General features: G+C 36.8%; 1 protein-coding gene across 1 annotated transcript in view; it reads right to left on the bottom strand.

The window, feature by feature from the left end:
• The window catches only part of LOC134795420 (ADP-ribosylation factor-like protein 4C), a 70,319-nt gene that overhangs the window by 9,866 nt on the left and 39,911 nt on the right, over positions 1–20,542 (bottom strand). Inside the window, exon 3 of the mRNA XM_063767259.1 lies at positions 5,260–5,318. The gene's annotated coding sequence lies outside the window, so the exon portion shown is untranslated. The remainder of the gene's footprint in view (positions 1–5,259; positions 5,319–20,542) is intronic.

Raw genomic sequence — 20,542 nt, 5'->3', positions numbered from 1 at the left:
GGGCATCGAAAGTTTCGCTTTTATTAAAATTTGAGGTCGAATACTTAATTTGCAAGCGGGACCCGCGGCGGCCACCCGAACTTGCCGCGCCTTCGACCTGTCTATCTCGAATAACTAGTATAGCGACTTTTGTTTTTATTCGACCGACTTAACATTAACAAAGGTTGTCTACGGTCAGTCGGTCATAGATGTTAATGTGTGCGGCTTGCAATAACAATATGTACAATAACGTGTATGGCCAGTACTTATACGTCGTGGATTTCAAGAGCACTTGTATTGGGGATGCGCACATGGTTAAATTCCTTTTAATAATATTCAACTCCAATGGGCCACATATATCTTATAGTACCTACAAATATCATAGAGTATTTAATAAAATAACCTATCCATACATAGGTATATGTATTGTAAGTAGCAAGGGGGAAGTGCTCTATTATATTCCTTTTACGCAGTTGACGTCATATTCATCATAACATTACAGGTATCAAAAGCACTTCCTCGAGATGCGGGAGCATAATATTCACGCCAGTAGGAATAGGCCGATATCTGAGTATACCACTAACTGAAAACATGTCAACATTTTAGTTGTATTAATTAATTTTAAAAGGAAATTAGCAAATGATAACTTCAAAAGCAAGTGATACGAGTATAAGTGGTAAATAATAAGCCATGTCATGACAAGTCGATTCACAGCTGTGTGTAGGGTCAAAAGAGCCGAGAGAAAGCACAGATGCAATGGTGGCCCTTTACTTTCTCTACCTGGGCCACGCCTCGACATAACTCCACGCTACTTCAGATGGCGAATAGCAAATCCACTAAAACCAACCGGAACAGAAAGTTAGCGTGTATTCACTATTCGAGATCTTTTGATCAAGAGTTATTGTGGGAAATTCGAACGATGAACAATTGAAGGAATTAGATATCTAATTAGATAAGAGGAAATCGATTCAAGTGCCGTCACATTTTCTTATTAAAATGCTTATGTAATAACATGCATCTTGACGACTTTTCGACGAGTCGGTGTTTAAGGGATAACATTTTACTCGTAATATTGGAAGTAATAAATTAAATATTGTTAAAAATTATGTTTTTCATATTTTTGTTATACATATTATATGTTTTCTTGCTTTTGTCGTAAGGCTATTGAGTTCAGTTTTATGTTAATTAGTGCTCGCGATTTTTTTTACTTAACCTGCTTTTAGGTCATTACTTACTCGTAATAAATGTAGGTAATGTACTCGTTTACTTGTTAATGGAGCTTTGGTGCTCAGTAATGAGATTGAAAGAGGCAATTAACGTAATGTCCTTAAGCAATTATCGCATGAACGACAAAAAGTTGCTTTTATCAAGATAATTTCGTTTAGTGCCTAATAAAAAAACACTTAACCTGGAGCAGCCAAATATTAAGAGAAAGTTTCTTTAAATGTACTTGCTGTTATTCAAACATGCCGTTATCCATGCAGAAAAGGAGTTTTATTAAAGTATCTTTATATTTCTCTCCTTTTACTTTTATGTTTATTTCCGTTGAAAAATATTTAAAGCGCACTCTTATCTTTATACTTTCACCACATCTGTAATTTATTTAGTTTCGTAGTTCTCATAGAGGGATCCTTGGTAATCACCTAAGAGATCCGTGGTAATAAGCTCTTTGCAAAACAAGTTCAAATTCATCACAATATTTTTTTAAATGCACGATACAGTTAGGTTTCGCCATAAAGTCAAGTTATAGTCAAGTCGTCGGAATGCAGGCAATCCGTATGCAGCGAGTGTCGCTGACACGAGACCAAAACATGCCGGTCTAGTGAAGTGACCCAGTAATCGACTTGTCAAGTCGCTGTCGCTCGCTGTTGTTTCAATAACTTTTTTTAAAGAACGACCGCGGGTGTTTTACGTTATGTTATGTTACTCTAGGGAGTCTAGGGCGATCTTCAGCTTCACATTGAATGCGAATCCGCACGCCGCCGGTCTGCTCTCTCTCTCTCTCTCTCTCTCTCTCACGCACTGGAGCGACGTGCGTTGTGTGATACTGATCCCTAAAATCATCCAAAAATCATGCTTCGAATGACCCCGTTCCCTCCTACGTCATGCTACCATCATCCGATGTCCAGACCCCCCCCCCCCCCCTAATTTGAAATGATGTAATTTATGAATAGCCCCTAACAGTCTATTTCTTAACACTGACTCTTGTATTAATTATGAAAGTAAGGTAGTGTTAAAAATTCTTAAAATAGCATTCCACATTGGTTATCAATTAAACACATTGAAGAATAGATGATCCCTAACGATGACTTAAAGTTTAGTCTCGTATATTATGCTTTTTTATGCTGTAAAAATACTTGTATTATTAGAAACGTTTAACGCAACGGATCACAGTTTAGAGTAAATTTATAGATTGGATACAAACGAGCGGCTTTTCGTAGCGGGATTCCCGTTACCTCATCGTTTCTGTGCCGTCTCTAGTTGCCGTGTGCATAACGGATCGACAGTAAGATAAATTTATGTGTGTTAACTCGAATAAACTAACAGACTTTAGTAGTGCAATTTACTTTAAGTAAATTCAATAAGTGGCTGAGAAAATGTAGAGTAAACTTTCAGGTAAATACACATTTATAATTATTCAGTTAGATCAATGAAAAGCGGGTCGATTTGTACTTTTATACATTTCCATACATAACTAATGAGTCTAATGACCATACGATAACGTGATTTGCAATCATTACATTTAAAGAAAAAGTGACATTGCATTTTGAGTTTTGTTGAACTACATACATTGCAGGTCTTTTAGCACTAAATTTGGCCGTAACACACAATAAACTTGTAAGATTTATTGAGCATGAATCAGAAATGAACACGTTCTCGTTTGTGTAATAACTAATAACCGCCTAACGGACACGTTATTACCACTTATTACATACACGCAATTATTTATTACAGTAGGTATTTATAATATTAAAACGGTCTTGGATAAAATCAATTTCGAGCTCTGTTAATATTTAAGGTGACGTATTTGTTGGTTCTGTTAGGACTGGGTAAAAACACGGTAAAGTGCGTTGGTTCCTATAAGAGCGGTGTATATTTTTAACCGACTTCAATTTCATAGAAGGAGGAGGTTCTGTATTTGGTTGTGACTGTTTTTTTTTCTATGTACGTTCACCGATTACTCCGACATCCGTAATCCGATTTGAGTAATTCTTTTTTTGTTTGAAAGGAGCTACCTCCGAGTAGGTTCCATTTTAATTTGGTTCTGTTCTGATGATGGGATCCATGAGGAATTGAGGGAACTCCTCAATTTTTAAAGGCACATGCATGGTGTTTTGGGCGTTTTCTTAAGCAACTCGAGCATTTTCTCCCGAAAACCACCAATTTGATGAAATAGACCTGATGATGATGATTATTTTGATGATAATGATGATGATTTCTTTAAATGTAAGTATGTTCAGCGATTACTCCGGCACCTGTGATCCGATTTGAGTAATTCTTTTTTTGTTTGGAATAAGTTACCTCCAAGGTGTTTCCGTATTATTTTTGGTTCTGGTCTGATGATGGAATCCATGAGGAATTGAGGGAACTCCTCAATTTTTAAAGGCACGTGTTAAGTGATTTCGGGGTTTTCTAAAGTAACTCGAGCATTTGCTTCCGAAAACCACCAATTTGATGTACTGCAACTGTAGCCTTACCACGAGTTTGACATTGACATATTCGCTAACGTCTTATGCATCTAAATGTAACTTTTTATGCATCTCGCTTACACTAAGGTTAGTACGGGCGAGATGCATAGGAAGTAAGTTACACACATGCTAGCGAATATATCAATGTCAAACTCGTGGTAAGCTGGTAAGGCTACTGATGGGGGGTTAGGGTTAGGAGTTAAGGGGTCAGGGATTAAGGGATCGAGGAATGGCGGTTGAAGGGTTGCTGGGTCAGGATCGAGGGGTGCTTGGATCAGGGGTTGATGTGTTGTGAGGTTGAGTGATCGGGGGGCTGAGGGATTGGGTCAGTGGCGGGGCGGGCGGATGGATTTAGTTGACAGGAATTATAATTTCCCAGACGGACTCGAGAAAATTCCTGGTTCAGGGGCCAGGGGTTGATGCGCTGTGAGGTTGAGTGATCGGGGCGTTGAGGGATTGGGTCAGTGGCGGGGCGGAGGATGGATTTAGTGTAGTAGTGACAGGAATTATAATTTCCCAGACGGACTCGAGAAAATTCTTGATTACATATTTATTAAAGTAATAGGTACCTACACGAATTTAGTGTTAAACATGATCTTGTTTTTCATTCATGCGTCGCGCTCTTAACAATGCGTTAAAACTAAAAATGGAAAAATAAAAACTTTTTACAGTTACAGTACAGTTCTAATGGGATTTATAGCCATAAAGCTGATTATTTTTGACTGGTATTGTTACTACTTGGCTTGGCACCGACTTCAAACATATCAGTTGGTAACGCATAGACTTCAAAAAGGATAATATTTTATTTCATCCTTTTTGAAGTCGGTTTGCTTTTTTTTGTAAAAAGTTTTTATTAAACGAAATAATTGATAAGCCATCACGGTTTATTTTTTTAAGGATTATTCGGATTGTTGATGATTTTACCCGGACGTAGGTACTATTACATTACCTATTATTTTGAATACTGGTAAACTATAACCAAACTATTTTGTTCTTACTAAATAACCTGGATTTACAGATGCAAGATCTCACATTTAAAACTAAAATCGGGTTGTTCCAATCCACGTACCAACGAAATGTACCTAAATATAATCAATTACCTACCTACTGTAGTTTCTATCAGCCTACCTACAATGCTGAAAGGGATTTTCTTGAGTAGATAAGTTTATGTCGATGTTTAAACCCTACTTTAATTAATATACCTACTGAGTGCACGATAATGACCCTGTGTATAGATCAACATACTTAAAAGCACTAAAAAGGAATAATAAAAAGATGTCATAGGAGGTCTTATTTCATTTGCGATCATTGACGTATATCTCAGGACTGGCCTTACGGGCACTAAGAATGGGACATGAATGGGGCCAGTACAGCGGTGTGACACCGCTACAACGCGATTGGTTGATGAGTTCGCACCACGCGCGCGATTGGTCGCAACTAGTTGCGTTAGACTGCACGATTGGTTCGAATTCGTGAGTGACACCGCTGATCTAGTACCATTTTTTGTGCCCGTAAAGCCCGTCCTTAGATATTATACGTCAACGTTTGCGATAGAATTACTAAATCGATCGGTAGCGTGAGTTTTACTTACCGAGTGTCAAAAATAGACTGCGTTAAGCAAGGCCAGGTGAAATTCAGTCTTCAATATACCTGAAACAAAATAAAATAAGTACTTTAGTTTATATTGAAAGCGATAGATTTGTGTAGTAGAAATAAGTAGGTAAATGTGTTGTGGTTTCTCATATCTAGTAAATGTAGGTACTTGTACGCCTTATTAAAAATCAAAAGCTAGCATATAGGTACCATAGCGTCAGTAATATAATTAAATTTTTATCGTACACTGCGCAAAAGCCAACCGGCTTTACGGGAGCTCATTATGTTGGGGAATGACCGGCGAATGAGATCCGACAGGGAGCGGATCGCGCAGCACATTATTCGCCTCGTCAGACCGTATTGTACTCCCATTACTTACTTAACGCAGGTGAATTACAATTTTAGACTAATCAGTATGAATGAGCTGAGTGAAACATAATTTACTTTGGGGCATGAGCAATCGGAAACAAATCTTATTTAAAATGGGAAATAAATTTTGGCCTGCCAATGGCCTGAAATATTAAATCTTTTAAGCTCAAAACCAGGCTAATATAGAAAGCTAACGTTGACCGGATGCTAAGGCAATTTCCTTTTTATTGAAAATCTCAATAGGCAAGCGTATGGTAGTCGACGTATCGTAATAGTGTTTCTTAGAGCTATATGAATGTCGGCGGAAGGCAATATCCTTGTGGCATCGCGTATAATGAGAGGAAGGTATCCGCTGACGTGATGTGTCAAGGCGGTGATATGGAGACTTTATGCTGGCTAAGAATTCCCTCTATGCAACGCCGTTTATATGGACTTCTACATAGATGTGTATGTTTACTTATACGAGTTCATTACCAATGCAATATATATGCATATGAATTTTAAGTTTATAGTATTGTAAGTTAATAACTTTTGTAATTTTTTGTGTGCTACATTCGCTTCGAATACATTTTTCTAGACATCATTACGAATCTAATGAGGTATCACACGTATTTTTAGGAGTATTATTTCTATTTTTCACCGTTTTCCGTTTCTCGAACAGACTATTATAGGTTATTAGGTAATAAAAATATGATAAGTACTCATTGTGGCACACTCTTTGGGGGAGGCCTATGTCCAGCAGTGGACGTCTTCTGGCTGATATGATGATGATGATAAAGTACTGAGATGTCTCTCGTAAAAAAAGTTTAAACAAAACAATGCTGCAAAAACAATATCGAAAAGAACCTATTAAAAATATCAAAATACAATAGGTACTTAACTATGTCCATTGTCCAATTAATACTCTATAAATGAATAAAGATATACCGAATATGTTGCAATGAAATGAGTCAGTACGAAAGTAGTTGTAACATGAAAAGAAGTATTATTTTTGTTTCTGTAAACTATAACGGATTTGCTAAGTATGCCTGTTGGCATTGGCTCTAAATTTCTATGAAATATGGACTTTTTATTGTATCTATTTGACCTCTAAATTAAATATTGGCTCGCGGCAATAAGAAGCGGCGCTAAATGTAACCGAGCCTGACGAACATCTCGCTTTCAATTGAATCATCTATTATTTAATAATACTTTCTGTAGAGAGAAAGGTGGCGCGATTCGGGAAATGAATTAGAATTATGGCGGCTGGCGCTTACGTCGCATAGCGCCGCAATAATATTATTGCGGCGCCATAAGGTACCTTTTGCCGTGGAACGTCACAATCTTTACTATTTCATATCTAGTGAATCTCTTATTCATTTCCCGAATCGCGCCGAGGGTCTTTCTAGAGTGAGCGGCAGATGGCAGCTATAACTTCCATGAAAAATCAACTAGACAGTGTCACTTGAAAGCTTGTAAACTTGTCGATTTTCTAAGAAACTTCCGAGTGCTAGCTTCAAGCGACCTTAATAAATCTTTAAGGGCCACTTGCACCATTCAATAACCCGGGGTTAACCGGTTAAACCTGTAGTTGCCATGGTTACCAGTACAATTTGTCACTGGGTTAACGATTTAACCGGTTAACCCCGGGTTAGTGGGATGGTGCAAGTGGCGCTAAAGGTTTTTGCGTAAAAACACCGCTTTATTTTAACAAGTTTCTCCGCAAAAGCGTAATTTGTCGACAACATGACACAGATTTTAATAACGGTGATGGCTACAAATAAATACACATGTATACGTGTGAATACTTTTTTATCATGTGTGAATCCTACTTAGCTGTTAGAGTTCGTGTTACACTACAACTGACATTTCGCTAGCCCAATATTACAGGGTTCTATGTTACATTTTCAAGATAGGTGAAATTCGACTTAATGTCACTATGACAATGTTCAAATTTCAGTTCGATAAAAGTGAAACATAGAACACTGTACCTAATATTGGGCCAGCGATTTACTAGTTCCCGTTTACACGGAGATGGTAACCAATATAGTAGTAATTCGAGAGTTTGCGTGTGAAGTTTGCGATTAGCTGTTTTCTTTTTACCATAATGTTTCGTTATTTGTATGAGATGATGATTCATATTCACAATGCAGGAGCAGCAAGAATACTACCAACCGATTTTGATACGATGTCGTATTTAGATAAATTAGCAAACAAGTTGAGCTTTTAATTGTGAAGTTTAAACTACGCTCTATCTATATATAGATTAATAGAGTTTCTATACTATTAATTTATTGACCATTTACCAATATAAAAATTTCGTACGTACCTAAATTGTGGGCTAGAGTTTAAGCCTTAATTCCAGTAATTTGTATTCGTGTCAAACATCTTGTTACTAAGCAAAGCACTTCGCTGATCCTAAAATTAATTTAGTTAATTAGATGTTGTGTTCGGCTTAAATGGCGGAGGAAGTTAGACTTGTAATTATGTTTCATTCGAAACGTGTAAGAGCTGGGAGAAATCTCGTCACGAGTCAACAATGACTTGTAAAATGTACAGTTAAATACAAGATTACATAGCGAACATTGAAGAGGAATCATAGACATGTAAATATGTACTTAAATAGATTATGCATGGGTATGAAATTCCAGTGTGCCAATCTTTAAGCGACGTTTTATAATGTAAGTTAGGATTTTTTGGTACATTTGTTTTACTGGCGTCGAATAAAATTAAGTAGAAAATAGTCAGATAAATAAGAATAAAAAATACGGAACCGGAGTTCCCGAGATTATAATATTTAATTCACCACAAGTCTTTGGGCCATTTCTGGTCCTTGTTCATGTTGGCATACGAGAACGTACGTTTAGGTGATCTACTTAAATATATGTCTATAGGAGAGACCGTTAGTGTCCCAGTAGCACATGGCAAGCAAATGTTAACCTAGGTATATATTTCCTAAAGTGACACCTAAAATCAACACTTGGCGATAAATTGTAATAGTAAAGTTGTTGCACATGCTATTGTACATTTGTATAGCTTGTATTAAATCCATTTATAAATAATACACTATGTGCGTAAAAAATCGACGAAAGTAATGATTTGTGTATTTTGACTCTACGTTTTTTGCCCTAAAAAGCAAATGTATCCTGATTAAATGAATATGTCATAAAATATTATAAAATGCCCTTCATACATCCTACATATAATTATAGTTCATCTAGTAGAGTTCATACCTATCAGGTTATTTTTTTACCCACCAGGCCAAGCTGAAAAGTCCACCTGATATTATAAGTACTATACCTAAATAACGTAAACTATAAAAGTACAAGAAGAGCAAAGATTAATCATTAACCAGTTGGCTTAAAAGAGTTAATAAGCAGATGGCCGGCAGTCAACGGATTCCATTTCGTTTTCAGCGGGCGGGAGAATGCGCGCAAAAAGCGGCGAGCGGTGCAATTACTCGCACGTGCGATTGTACGCTTATCCACAGTAGATTTATATAGAGTAAAGAAAACAGCAAGTACTCTTTAAACCAAATAAAACAAGTGACAATAATGTACTTACGTTATAAGCGATATTAGTTTGTATTACCCTGGGACCGTAGCCAAGATGTCAATTGTTTATCAACAAACGCTAATCAAAAAGTAAAGATGCATCGGGTTGACTGTAGTTGTATAGTTTGAATAATCTCAGGTGAATTTTTCGGGCTCGGACCCTAATCTGTTAAACAAAAGATATTGTTTCCTTTATGCAGTGGTTACAATGCTTACTGCTAATAGCCCCGACGTAAGTAACGGGAACAAACCCATTTAAAAAGCAAATTTACCGTTCAAGTTCTTGAATCAGCTCATTCGGAAATAACACGTTTTTGCTATCTCTAAAAACAAGACCACCCTAATTGTTCTCTGAACAAGCTGTCATATGAATTTGAACCTTAATACTATCACGATAGTTGCTTTTTAAACGACATGGTTGCTTTGGCACGTGCTGTAGAGCGCTCTTAAAAGAAACAAAGGCTTTTGTTTAACGGATTAGCACCCGGACCCGAAAAATTCACCTGAGATTATTCAAACTATACCCCTAGTGTAAATTACATTCGGTAGCGTGACGTGACGTACGCGTTGGCGATAAGTATCATTTTGTATGGGATTTTGAGTTTTCAAAACGTTTTAACCTGATTTATAATACATATTTTGTTTTTACTTCAATTTCCTACCTCGCTTCCGTATCCTGAAATGGGGCATTCCACGATAATTTCGCTTACGATATGCTTTTGTCTTGTGGTAGCGACCTCAATCAAATGCGTAAAGCTCGAGAATATCTCCCAATCTGTTAGCCAAGGCATTAAATACTACGCCAGACCAAATATCGCTGTCTCAGCATTTTCAGGAGTATTAGAAGAATGGCATTTCGTAAGCGATATTCTCGCAACGTTTTTAATCCGTTTTTGCAATGCAATTTAAAGCGGAGACGTAAAGGGTTGATTGAAGTGCGCCGCGCGGCTAGACTGCCACAAGGGTGTCTGTAAATACATATTATACTAGCTATAGTATTAAGGGATATAATTGAAGAAGTGTTTATAGAATCGAGATAATCGAATACACGGGTTGACGCCTACTTCTTGAGTAGGTAGGTATATACCTACGTACCTACTTAGGCATCTCCCAATATTGCAAACCATGCAGCGTATTTCGCCAACCTTTACTTTTTCGTCTGCAAATATTGGCTTTCGATTCTTAATTGTTACCCGAAGCAGGATTCAAATAAAAAAAACTGATTTGTTACTGATACGATATTAAGTCCCAGTGTATGTTCTTGTTGTAGGTATATGTAAGTACATGGGTTATACAGGTATACTGGTGCAAGTAAAATGGCTATGAAAACAAACATGTTTTCATAACCAGTAGTAATAAATAAAGTAACAACTTTATTTATTACGCTGAATGACGCTCCAGTTTGAGTGAGCGAAAATTTTGCATACTAAGTAGGCTACTTAAGTGAAGCCGCGGGCAATGACCAGTCTACAAAGTTATTTGTTTTATGAGCCAGGTTTCAGGAAGTAAGTGTTTTGTCTCGTTTAAATAAGGATTGTATAATCGCCGATTGTATGATAATGCAGTAATAATGCGTGGGAACTAATAGTTGCGTGGAATATTCAACCTGACCTTATTTGCAAATGCGCATTGGCTGCTTTTCGCGCCATATTAGTAAATGTCTCATAACTGTAATTTAATCATAATGACTATATTTTAGATCCCGAGCATTTTTTTTATCGTATGGCGTATATATGTTACTGTAAAAGCCCGAAGTACGGCAAAACCTAGGTTTTACCGGTAAATCCTAGTTTTTACCGATGCCGATCGGTAAAAGCCCGAAATGTTAAATCTTACTAGTTTACTTCGGGCTTTTACCAACACCTATATGGTAAATCCTAGGTCTTACCACGGCGATCGGTAAAGTTTGAATCATGCACTTCCGACCGGCATCGGTAAAACCTAGGTTTTACCGGTAAATCCTAGGTTTTGCCGAACTTCGGGCTTTTACAGTGACATATACATAAACATTTTTACAATAAATAGCTACATAACTATAATTATAAGTCCACATTCAGGGACCCGATCCACGAGATTGCGTCGGATGTTAACTTAAACAGATCTTCCAGGGAGCCTGAGGAAGAGTGTAGAGGGCAACGCCGAATGATGTGATGCTCTATAGTCTGAGCTTCTTGGCCGCAGTCACAGAGAGCAGAGTCTCGCCATCCCCACTTGTGCCGAAAGTAATAGCAGCGTCCATGGCCTGTCCTAAGTCTGTTGAGGCGACACCAGAGTTTTCGTGGGAAACTGTTTGGCTGTAGGATCTATGGCTTGCAGGACGGTGCCAGAAGTTAGTGTGTTCCACTCATCCTTCCACCATGCTAAGTTTGCACTGACTTGACAGTGATAATGCCTACTTATCCCATAGAAGCAATTGACAGGAAAACTTAGCGTGGTCCGACTCTATAAGGTTCCGTTCATATTACAGAAAGAAAAAATAACACCTGTAACAAATTTCCTTCACGTTATAGTAGGTAGTAATTTACAACAGTTCGAAGGTACAGTCGACTTTATTCATATCCCATTTAATATTATATTCAAAGACTAGCCAGATATATATATAATGCTAGAGATTTTTAATATTGAGCTATATAACAGGCCTTGAGTTGCGTTATTGCGCTTGATATTGGATTCTAATACTGTAGGTTCATCTTTCGACATGTAAGCACAAACGTGACGCTAACGCAAAGTGTAACTATACTTGAGGCAAGTGTTATAATGAAAATATCAAGGTTTTATGTAAAGCATAAATTTGTCGGTAAATATTTAGATTAGCAACTGAAAAAATAATTCATCATCATCATTATTTTCCCTTCTCACCACTCATCTACTTTGTTCCTTTACTTATGTGAGAGACGTTAATTTTTATCTTATCCTCCCAAGGCCCACCATACAAAAATAAATTGTCACTTGAATTTGAAATCAATAGTGAAGGAAATATGTTTTTTAATACAATTGCTCAAAAAGTTTAGTTTTTGTAGCTGCAAATCGTGCGTAAAGTTTGATTTTTTTTACACTCGTGCTAAAAAGTTATCTGATTGATACTTTTTAAATAAATGAGTATTAATTGAGACCCGCTTATAAATGACCCACCTGAACAACGCGCGATTGGGCATAAAGGAGTATTATTCGAGACCCAATAGTATTACTTGAACAACGCGCGATTGAATGAAGCTGCTGTCGTTCGTACACTGCACTTAAGAATATAAATGTAATTAATTATAAATATATCAATATAAAGAAATAAAAAAAGATTCATGTTTGTTTACATAATTATATGTTCTGAAATAATATTACAATTTCTCTTCAATTGGCATAATGCTGACAACAGAATCCACATTGAAAAAAAAAATGGCAATTAAAAGTAAAACTTTTTTATTCCCTTCCCGCCTTTTTAGGGTTCCGTACCCAAAGGGTAAAACCCTATTACTAAGACTCCGCTGTCCGTCCGTCCGTCTGTCTGTCACCAGGCTGTATCTCAAGAACCGTGATAGCTAGACAGTTGAAATTTTCACAGATGATGTATTTCTGTTTCCGCTATAACAACAAATACTAAAAACAGAATAAAATAAAGATTTAAGTGGGGCTCCCATACAACAAACGTGATTTTTGACCGAAGTTAAGCAACGTCGAGCGGGGTCAGTACTTGGATGGGTGACCGTTTTTATAGATAATGGTACGGAACCCTTCGTTTGCGAGTCCGACTCGCACTTGGCCGGTTTTATTTATTCAACATTTAAGTGTAATTGCCACGAACGTATCATAAGTTATCAAATAAAAATGAGTGATTCCGACGATTTTGGAGTTAATTTTACGCCACCAGATATCAAAGCAAAGGCATCCGTTGCAAGTGACAATATTTTACCGGAAAAATCGAAAGCATTATACATTGCTGCCTATGAACATTTCGTCAACAAACGAGAAAAGCAAACCGTATCATTCTCGGAAAACGTATTATTGGCGTACTTTCTTGAATTATCTGAAAAATATCAGGCACCAACTATGTGGTTATAATACTACTGTTGTCTTTTTATATAATAAATTTTATATTTAAGGAAAAAATGGAAAAATTTACGCTTCCGGCAGGACTTGAACCCGCATCCTCCACAGCATTTTTTCCTTTAATATAAAATTTGGAATATCGCTCGCAGACGTATCTGCTTGTTAAAAAATTGATTTTTTTTTTATATAATACTTATATAATAATACAATGGTATTATTTTCGTAATTGGACTAAAACATAGATAAAATTGTCTCTTTTAACTACATTGTAGTTTTTTCGCAATTGTATTAAAAAACGTTGTTCGACACACGTGCGGAAGTGTCATTTTCACTCGTCCCGAGTCTTCGGTACTCGTGCAAAATGACATACTTCTCGCACTTATATCGAAAACTACTATTTAAATCGAAGAAATGAAACTTCGTCCAATTGAAAGGGCTTAGAGTTAGACCAAGAAAAGTCTGCAGAGATTTTGATTGAGAGTGTCAGTGTTATTACACGTCATAATTTCATAGAAGTTTGACGTTTAAAATAACACCTGCACTGCGTGTGCTGTCAAAATCTCTGCAGAATTTTCTTGGTATATTACTCTAAATAAAATTTGAAGTAATTAGTGGTACTACGGGTAGAACCGTGGGCCTTAGGAGGATAAAGGTAGATGGCCGTGAGGTTTATACCTAATACTCTCTCAGTTCTTAGATTAAAACAAATTGCGAACATCGCCAGGAAGTCAGCTCATCACGGTTCGTGACTCCTAAAAGCTACGGCGTGATTGTCCTCATCTGTCATTAGTCGTTATGCTGTGTAAAGAGTATGTGGTTTTGTTCGTTGAACTCTGGTCGTGTGGACATCCTCACGCGCAGCGCTTTTGACGGCGTCATTAGTAAATAAATATTCGCGGGCTATTACCCATCTATACCTAAGTCTTTCCCATGACGGAACAATGGTGTTCCGGATCTTTGGGAGGCGTGCGCGGAGCCGAGGCCAACACGTAGAGGCCCTTTTGACACTTTCATAAAATGAGGGGTTGTCATTATTATTCATAAAGAATTAGAACCGTTGTGTAAATAGGAGTCGTGTCTATTTACCTGTATTATTATTAGTACTAGGATTGCCAGTCTTACAAATGATATCGAAAACGTGCAAGCATTGTGCTGTGATTCAAAAGGATTCAAAGATTTCAAGAAACAACTCATGAAAACCCTGGTTGAGACCGTATCGTATTAATATTAACTTCATATTGTTATAAACATAATATTTATGAACAGGTTTTTACTCGTATCGTTTGGTACCTTCAAATCACGGTAATGAAAATGACGCATAAGGTGACAAAACCAATGTTTCAAGAAGAGAGAGCTCCAAACAGGACATAAATGTAGACTTGTAGAGCCATGTTTATTAGCTACCTGTCCAACTGTAAAATTATAACATTTAGCTTTCAAGGCAATGCATAATTTATAGATGAAAGTAGTCAATTAAACCAGAAGCGGATGTGTGTCGGCCGAGTGGTTGACCGATTTTAGAAATGAGCACAGTAATTTCTAGACACTACAATTCCTAAAGCACGTCACAGACGGAGCGATAATATATCGTCAGATACCGTAAGATATAACATCTTAAAGTACCTATCTTATTATCTTATTTCACACTATAAGGTGGACACTTTACTTTTGAGTATGTACTTATGTACCTACTTGAATTGAATGTTAAGGTTTTCTATAATAATAGGATAGGTTCTGTATGTTGCACGAAATTCTCCAAAATACGTGACACAATAAATTTAATATGCATATGGTGAAATTATGCACGAGGTTTAAATAGTGATCTAATTTTGACATCACTAGCAGTGCATCTCGTTAGAATGAATAAGTAATTATAATTAGATACACATAATTATACGCGAAATGCAACGCGAGTGATGTGATGTTACAATAACATCAATTTATATAGCTTGAATAGGCCTTTAGGTTCATGTTATCCAATGTTACTGTCACTTAACGCACAGCTTACGTCAAACCTTTTTTCGCCAGTCGCATGACTCGCGAATCACGGCAATAATCAAGCGGACACGCTTGACAATAAAAGCGAGGACAAAAACACCGCAAAAAGCCGTCTTTTTAGATTTATACCGCTAAAGCCATAGCTGGAAGAAGAGTGCCTTATGTGCGTTATGAGATTTAATGTAGAGAAGAGTATCGGCGTCAACCTTCGTACGTATTTTATAGCGACTGTTATGAATGATATGAATGTCATACTCGTATAATCTTGATCCTTGCATGGTTTTGAGGAGCAAAGTTTTGCAGCCATGTGTGCCATGTGTGTCAAGTCTTTAATAAATACTTCTTTGTGTCAGCACTGCATCGAGCTATAAGCCGGAGGATTCACAGGACTCGATGTCATAACTTAGTTACTAACTACTCTCTATAGCAACTAGTATTTTTGCTATATTATTTATTAATTTAAACTTTATTGCACATAAAATAATAAGTACAAATGGCGGACTTAATGCCTTAAGGCATTCTCTAAAAGTCAACCAGTGGGCCAAAATGAGATGTATTATTAAGTTAATGCTCAAGATTTGATTCGAAGGTGCGATTCTGACGTGCGATGTTATTAAATATACAGTAAGCCTGATTGAGTACGTCATCCGACGTTTGCGAGTTAATGTAACGGTGGTGGTGCTTACAGCGCACCGGCGCGGCGCCCGTGTCAACATCATTGAGGCCGAACGAGTGGACGTTCCCAATTTGCTTTCCATTAGATCTCTGCGTGTTTGCACACGGACAGGTAAAATTGCGGTGGAAACAGCCGGACGCGTTTCAAAAAGGGGGTAGATTAACGTGCCATGTTTTGAATAGAGGACGACGTTCTTAGATCACTATTACCTATTTATATATATATACAAGTTAATTTCTTAGCCTACCTGCCTAATATAGGTATGCCTGTTTTGCAATTTCATTGGTTTCTTCACAAACATAAGTGCTTACTTATGTGTAAAATGGTGGGGTATCCGAGAGTCCGGACGATTATTAATGTTAAGAAGAATTCTGCTGGCCTTCCTATTCTGAGAATCTAGGAATCCATTCACATTGACAATATTTATATGAAATAATATAATATATTAAATGTTTATCGAATGTGCGTATAAATATCTATAGACGTACGTATTTTTACCCGTTTTTCTATACAATGGCTAATAAGTGATTTATATCAACGAAAAAATATTTAAGCTTCTTAAAATGGAATGTCTTGTCAGCTCAGATCTTTCTCAGTAGCTCGAATAACAGTTAAATACGTATCACGCCCCTTCCATCCATCGTAAAGCTCTTATCTTATCTGATTACTAATAAAATATGTGGGCCAGATCGTCTATTATTGCCTACAAATAGGTGGAACCATAACGGAGGTCCAACGGCTACTGTTTTTGTTATAGTTTTTTATTTATTACTCTTAGGAAGAATTTGTCGTTTTAGAAATTGATTTTACTCGGGTAGTCGTTCTTCGAATAGCTAGTATTATCGACAATATTACTTCAATAAAGATAAGAGTATCTCAAGCCACAGCATTATATTTAGAGACCTTCAGATGTTCCGCAGCTATAATGGCAGCGAATGGAAATCCGCCTAGGGCAGAATAGTTAAAGTTGGAGTCCACAGTTCTGTTCCAATATCCTGAGTGTGTAATTTGTCGAGCCGATGACCGCAAATCGCCAACCTGCTCGATAGCCCTCGGATCATTCGCAAACGAGATTACAGTGCACTGGACGTTTGCTCTGGATAATTGTAATAGTGTCCAACTTTCTGAATAAACTTTCAAGAAAATTTATAATATTGTTGCACTATTTTGTGTAGTTCTTGCTATAAATGTAGAGAAAGGGTAATATTCAAAGTAACATTAAAATAACAACAGTTTAAATTCGATTCAAAGTAACTTCTTAAATTATGATGAGCCTACTTTGGGGCTGTCCATAAATTACGTCATCTATTTTTGACGATTTTTGACCCCCTTCCCCCCCTAAAACATCCAAAAATCATGCTTCGAATGACTCCGTTTCCTCCTACGTCATGCTACCACCATCCGATGTCCAGACCCCCCCTACCCCGAAATGACGTAATTTATGAATAGCCCCTTTGAAGACCATTATTTTCAGTTAATTGTGCTATAAAAGTCCAACTAAGTTAACTAAAAATTGACTGTTTATCACAACCTTAAATTCAAAGCTACCTATAGACTTAGTAGAATATATGTAGCGTTGCCCAACGATATTAGTCATTTCTTATCAAAGTCGATGGACATAACAAATTAAAGACTCACCTTCAAATTTTTCACGGATGCAAACGAACAAAAAGCAAATAAAGCCGAGTCAAGGTCTCTCTGATTGAATCGAGCTGCAATTACGAGTTAGATTAGACAGGGCAGGTGCTTGGCACGGATGTCATGAAGGCAGTGTTAAATTGAATAGAACCGCCGACATTTGTTATCAAAGATAAGTGGGGGCTCATGGAGAGGATATCCTTGCTCATATTATCTATTCAATTATTGTAATTTGGTATTTTTGGGCATTTTTTTGTTTCCATAATTCTATTTGAGGCTATCCATATAACATGCATGTAGGCCATTTTGCGGTACTTAAGGGGCCCACTGATTAACAGTCCGCCGGACGGTATCAGCCTGTCAGTTGATCGGAACTGTCAAAATTTTGTTCTAACTGACAGGCCGATACCATCCGGCGGACTGTTAATCAGTGGGCACCTTTACGTTGTCTGCTTACGTGTGCTATTTTGACTAAAACACTTTAAACTATCATTTCACCATTTATTTATTTTTCAGTTCCCATGGATCCCATACATTTCACGACTCTTTTCTTTCCGCACAGACTCTTTATCATTGTTCTTAAATGTCTGAGTCAGTTTCGCCCTTGCGAAAACAATGAACACTTCCAACTCAATGGTTAGGTAATTTAGTTACTTATTATACTATGAATTGTGTTTTATTTATGAAACGTGGTTAATTACGATACACCATTCGATTTTGATTACTTGATTATACCGACCTATTTATTTAATTTAGTTTCGTGATGTTATGCGATATAAAACCCTTTCTAGGTACTCTAGTTTACGTAAATCAATCAAATGCATATGTTTATGAATAGTCGATGCAGAAATGCGCTCATTTCTTGAAAATACGCATGAGAAAAATAACCACACCAGTGGTTAATATTGTATACCTAAAAACGAATTTTTAACGATTTGAGCACAGTTGTCGAAATAATATACTTAATATAAGTAATGAAAAATTATATTGGCGGCCTTCTGTAGCACGAATTTCAATTTAGAATTTCAAAGGATACAATAGGTACATAATGGAAAAGTAAACTTCCACTTCCACTTTACGGGAAGCAATGGAGGTTTAAGCTGGAACCCATTATTTTGTTGATTGTTTAATTCCTTATTTTATGAGATACTCGGAGCCCAACCAAACAACGCGGGCCTTTGAAATAATTTTCATTTTACCTCAGAATAAGACAGGCTTGTAGGAATTATGGTTCCCATGTATCAATGTATGGCGCCCATTCTAAGCAACATGGTTGCGGTAATCTGCAACAATAGATTATAAATACGTGTTCAATTAATTGAGGCACTGAATTCCCATGGAACGTAAGTGTAATAAGGTAATAACTAACAAGGGTACTATTAGATAGATCGAATTTACTGATAAACGCATGGAAAGGGTACGGTAGCGATTCAAATCTCGTAGTGATGATTATTTATTTGCATTAGAAATCTGAACAATCAATAATAGGTCTACTTATACATTGATACTAAGAAAAATGCTTTGGAAATATTAATAGTTATCATACGAATACGCATACTGCAAATCACTATTTTAGAACATAAGACTACATGATATGCTTGACTAATTCTTTTACTTAGTTTACGTACTTTGTTTTGTTTAATTATTGTACAATTATTTCTAGGTAATTATCCCTTACATTTACCTATAATATCTTACCGAGTAACTGGTATTATAACAATATGGTAACCATAACTGGTATGGAACAAGCTGTTTATGTTGATAAAATAAGTAGCTTTATGGTTTATTGATCCGCAACCCTCAAAGCCTCACGCCGACACAGTATCCTATTTTCCTCTCACGTACGTAACGTTTTTATGCTGGAATAGTCGGTATCAATAATTCATTGGCTGACGGATGACGGTCCACGGGGCGCTGCAGCTGCGACCCACTTGGCCGCTCTCATTCTCCCCCTAATATCCGACCTACTTACTCGACTTGCAATGGGCTAGATTAGTCCGATCAACAAGGGATGCGCATTTTCGCTAAATGTGACGGATTGAGTTATTTTGAGGGTGGGATATCTACATAATCTACCTCATAAAGCGTCCGTGCGATCGTTAACATCGTGATTTGAGTAGATAATCTAGTGTAGTATGTATTTACATGTTTCAGATCCTCAACGATACAAGCCCAATGTGAGAGTTTTCGATAAATAGTTATTATTATATAGTTTCACTTCCATTTCTCGTAGTTTGCCTTCATTTTGGACGTATTAGGTTGCAGAAAATTGCCATTTATGCACTAGTTCATAAAGTAGAGTATAGAACTCTTCACTCTCCAAATTGGGAGAGATGTTTCCCGGACTTCCTCGTTTCATTCAACTTTACATAAGTTATTTTGTATTAGATCATTGTATCGTATAAAATGGTTTATTCTAATACTAATTACATATATATGGATTGTAGAATATAAAATGTTCACAACTTTGTTTACTTACGGTTACCTACAATAGTCCATTTCGACGTACCAGGAAGCTATGTTGACATTCGCGCGCTATGAAGACAGCTTGCTATTGCGTGGACGAAAATATTTTGGGAATTTTGGGTGCACGCCAAACTTTGCCTTGTAATGTGACTAATCACATTCAGTTTCAGACACAACATACGAAAAATATGCTCATTAAATGTTAATTTGCTCTAAATTTCAAAAACTAAATTCATCATTGTTATATATCGAACCAATTACGTAATCGTTACGCTACAATGCATAACCATGGATAGATTAAGTCGACATGCCATTAAAGATAATTGCAGTCAGTCTCAAGAAGTAAAATTAGCAGCTCTAAATGAATAATCATGCTCAATTCACAAAATTACATTAATAAAATACAATCATTACAAGCAGCGAATTCGCTCACGAAGAAACTACGTATGACAGGTAAATGATCTACATATAAAAAACTTTTTTACACAGCCAAATCTTATAGGTTGACTCAGGCAATCAACCGCGCGGTAGGTGTTATTAAATCCATCTGATTAAATGAA

Source organism: Cydia splendana, chromosome 12 (assembly GCF_910591565.1).
Source record: "Cydia splendana chromosome 12, ilCydSple1.2, whole genome shotgun sequence".
Classification (NCBI taxonomy): Eukaryota; Metazoa; Arthropoda; class Insecta; order Lepidoptera; family Tortricidae; genus Cydia; species Cydia splendana.
This window is presented reverse-complemented; position numbering and strand designations above follow the sequence as displayed.